A 4,490-nucleotide genomic window follows, 5' to 3' on the forward strand; every position below is an offset into this window, starting at 1 on the left:
CAATGGAGACACAAAACGAATTTTGTGTTGGACCCAGGTCAAAAGTTAATACTATGCACACTTACAATATAATCCACAATTTAATCAATTGCACAACAGAATAATTATAATGGAGAATGTTTTCCAAAGCGAGATTATGTTAAAAAAAATTATTTTCTCTACTGAAGCGACGCGGGGTGTTCTCATTGACCCTCATTTTCGGGATTGTTTGAAGTTATCGCTTCTCGGCCTCTCAAGGCTAAGATCAAGTGTAGTATCTGTTCTTATTGGTTTAATTGTTATTTAATTGTTATCTGTCACTTTTCTGTCGTGGGGGTCAGGGTCGGTGATGTGTTATTCTCGATTCAGGGTCGAACCATGCCAGCTCTGAGTAGCGAGGAGCATTATCGCTACCTCGGGACCCCCATCGGTGTGTATAGAGATGATGAGGACGTCTGCTCATTGGTTACCAACATGATGGCGGACGTCCTCAAAATTAAACAATCATTGCTAGCACCATGGCAAAAGTTGGATGCGATTCAGACCTTTGTCCAGCCCTGCCTCTCTTTCGCGTTGCGCACGGGAGAGACGACCAAGAAACAAGTTAATAGGCTGGTATCTGCGGTGGTCAGTGCGGCGAAGGAGATCTGCCAGCTTCCGGTCCGCGCTTCTAATAATTATATTTTCGCGGGCCGGGACGTTGGTGGATTAGGGCTTCAACACCCGTGGTCGGAGGCAGACATCCAAACTGTCGTTCAGACGGTGCGGATGCTGTCCTCCAGCGACCTTTCCTTACGCGGCATTGCCACGCAGCAGCTCTTGTCGGTCGTCCACCGGACGATCCGCTGTGTTCCCGTTGAGTCGGACGTGGATAAGTTCCTGTCTGGCTCGATGGAAGGGCCATTGGCGAACTCCGGGTACAGCGGCCAAATTTCCACGCTCTGGTCTCGGGTGAGGTCCGCGACGCGGCGGTTGAATGTGACTGTCCGTCGTGCCCTCTCAAGGGAGCCCGTTGTGACCCTGGGCCATTCCCGAGAGTGCAGCTCTAAAGACGTGTGTCCTGCACTTCGGGAGTGGACCAGGGAGAAGTTTGCACAGCGGTTGCTCGGCCTCCCGGACCAGGGAAAGGTGGCCGCTGCACTGAAAACGGATAAGTTTGCCAACGGTTCCTCATGGATTCGCAGTGGTTCGTTTATGCGCTTCTGTGATTGGAGGTTTGTGCATCGGGCAAGGCTGAACTGTGTCCCGACTAATGCTGTGACCCATCGGTGGAATCCCGCTGCCCCCAGGGGTGTCGGCGGTGTTGCTATCCCCGGGAGACTCTGGCTCACATTGTTGACCATTGTCCCCCGGGTATGGTACCCATTCGCCGCCGTCACAACATGATCCAGAGTCGTCTGGTCAAGGCCATTCGTCATGGGGACGTATATGTAGATCAACATGTTCCCGGTGATCCCTCCCCACATGAAAGACCAGACATCACTGTGGTGGAGGGAAATAAAATCACAATTGTTGACATTGCTGTCCCCTTTGACAATGGTTCCGATGCCCTTGCCACTCTGCGCAGTTGCAAAGAGGGAAAAGTATGAAGGACTGCGTAAAGCATTGGTGGCTAAGGGCAAGGATGTCCAGGTGCTTGGGTTAATAGTGGGAGCACTGGGATCGTGGTTCCCTGGAAATGAGTCGGCCCTGAACCGGTTGGGAATCTCCCGGTCTTACCGGAAGCTGATGCGTCGGCTTTGTTGTATTGATGCCATAAAGGGATCCCGGGATATTTATATTGAGCACATGTCGGGCCATCGTCAGTATGAAGAGGTTTGAGGTTGGTACTTCCCTATTTCCCTTCCTCCCCTCCTTCCTTCCCCGTCCTTTTTTATTTTTATTTTTATTTTTTTGTATGGTGTGCATGGTTTCTATGTTTGTCTAAGTGAATGGATCTTGCCAAACGGACGAGAGGTGCAAATTTCCATTTTTGGACTGGTCCCCTTTCTTTTTATGGCTTGGTGCCCTTAATTGGTCCTTGGGGGTTGTGTTCTTTTTATTTTGACATTCCCCAGGGGCCTATTTCTATTCTCTTTTGATTCTAACGGTGTGGAGGAATTTTATCCTCAGTGTCTATTCTTTTTTAACTTTTTAATTTTGGTCTTTAATAAATTTTTAATAAATCTGTTCTTATTGGTTTAATAACCAATATGTCTCACATCGTGGGACTTATCTATTAAACATATTTTTGTTTGGAGGAGTCAGATTACGAGCTTGCTCTGTCTGTTCCACGCATTGTCCTGGTATTGCATTATCTCCAGGATCAGTGCACCTCTTGTTATAAACAAAGAAAAGAACAAAGAAGTTTTGTTTAAAATTGAATCAAAAAGCTTTATCAGGAAAAGCAACCATCCTGACCCCATTTTCAATTTTTCATCTTCCCCTTTCTGTCTCCCTCTTCACCCCACCTTCTGAATACTTCCCCCTCACATCCTCTCAAATCTTCCCCCACACAGTCTTTCCCCCACACCCGACACTTCCACCACCATCTCAGATCGTCCTCAATCCTAAACCACGATCCCACATACTCTTCTTCACATCACCTGCCAAATCTCTCCTTCCAATTTTCCAGTTTCCATCTTGTCCATCCCATCCCTGCTTTTTGTGTGTTTCGTGTCCTGTTTTTGTCCATGACGTCCATGTCCAGGTATTTTACTTAGATCAACTACATTACTTTTGATTTGTTTCTGTGTTGATAAAACAAAACAAAAAAAACCTTGACATTGGCACATATAAAACTAATTAACTGAGTTAAATAAAAAAAGAAGAGGCAATGTTATTTTTTTTAATTTGGCAAATCCAAATGTTGTCCTGCACTGGGCATCAGTAAACACATGATCGTCATTTTTGTAACGTCACTTGTATTTTGATGTGCCACATTGTTATGAAAGTGCATTTATCCTCAGAAAAGAAGAGTAGCATAGTTAAATAACTTTTCAATTGTTAAGTTCACAGTGTTTGCAAAATTCAAGACGCTTTGCTCGTATCTTATTCTATTTTCAGGTGTGGGCGGAAGATGCGGACGTGCTGATAATGCTGGTACACCATAGCTCAAGCACCAACCATCCACTCTTCTTAACCAAATCGAAGGGCTCTTACGATGTCAGGAGGATCCGAGAAGCTCTCTCTGAAAGACAGAGGCGGTACCTGCTCTTTACTCATGCCTTCACCGGTTGTGATACGGTTTCTGCAATCGGGGGCCACGGGAAAACGACTCTATTTGACAGGTTTTGTGCAGGGGACATTGATGAACATACGGACATCTTCCTTGACGTACGGGCTACTAAGGACGTGATGATCAGGGCCGGTATTGCGATTTTCCAGCACATTTACCATGAACCAAGTGCTACTTTGGGTGCAATTCAATACAACATGTTCTCGCGGAAGGTGGCGGCCAGGCTGATCAAACCAGAGACTCTGCCTCCAACAGAGGGTGCAGCTGCACAGCATTCTCTCCATGCCTATCTCCAAACCCGGGACTGGATGCTGCTGCAGAGCATGTCTTTGGACCCCAGTGACTATGGATGGATGGTAGGGGTTCGTGGTTACGAGCCAGATCCAACAGTAGACCCCATGGCTCCCAGTAACGGTTATTACAATTTATGTTACAATAAGGGAAAACAGTAAAGGTCTGTGACCTTTCATAATTTTAATTTTATAAATACCAGAATGTTTTAATTTTAATACATTAATGCTGCATATCTTGGGCAGTCTGCTGGAAACTTTCAGAAAAACGAAACGAAGGGGAATCTTCCGAGAAGACTAATTGCAGACTGGAAAAGTTAATATTTACCCAAAAATTATGTTTTTTTGCTCAAAATTGTGCAAACTTTTTAACATATTGATTTGTTTTAGGTATCACCATGTCAGATATGTTCTTAGCTTTAACATGAGCCTACTTTGAATAATTTCGATGCTTCCTGTGGGATACTGTGACCCAGAATGGAAATATAAGAAAATTTTTATCTTAAAAACGGTCATTGACCCCTGTTGACCCCTGTCACGGGTTCCCCGAGGGGAGTTGAATGTAAACTTTTTCAAATGTGTTAGTGGACGCCCTCACAAACACATTGGTGAAGAAATTTCTTGGTAAGGAATTTGTTCCCAGATTTTTGCAATATTCCCTGACAAACTGCACGGATTTCCCCACACCATGCCGCAGCATTACCTCCTCCACAGCGCCACACACCACGGGCCCAGGTTCGAGTTCAGACCGCGAACGCACGAAACCCACGAAACCAACGCACCGCACACATGTAACTAAGAACAGACACGCACACGCCCCACAATCCCCACACGCCCCACATGCCCCCACAATCCCCACACGCACCACACTCCCCACAATCCCCACAATCCCCACACTCCCCACAATCCCCACACTCCCCACAATCCCCACACTCCCCACACTCCCCACAATCCCCACACTCCCCACACTCCCCACAATCCCCACATGCACCACACGCCCCACA

The 4,490-nt window shown here is 46.4% G+C and overlaps 1 non-coding gene and 1 pseudogene across 1 annotated transcript; both read left to right on the forward strand.

The window, feature by feature from the left end:
- The first annotated feature begins 216 nt into the window (after nucleotides 1–216).
- LOC147013459 (U2 spliceosomal RNA) lies at nucleotides 217–407 on the forward strand. Its single transcript, XR_015051457.1, has one exon. It is a non-coding gene; the product is annotated as a U2 spliceosomal RNA (small nuclear RNA).
- Nucleotides 408–2,128: 1,721 nt separating this feature from the next.
- LOC147013460 (U2 spliceosomal RNA) lies at nucleotides 2,129–2,298 on the forward strand (annotated as a pseudogene).
- The last annotated feature ends 2,192 nt before the right edge of the window (nucleotides 2,299–4,490 follow it).

Source organism: Eptatretus burgeri, chromosome 14 (assembly GCF_056783735.1).
Source record: "Eptatretus burgeri isolate ZD-2024b chromosome 14, Ebu_testis_v1, whole genome shotgun sequence".
In the NCBI taxonomy this organism is placed as follows: Eukaryota; Metazoa; Chordata; class Myxini; order Myxiniformes; family Myxinidae; genus Eptatretus; species Eptatretus burgeri.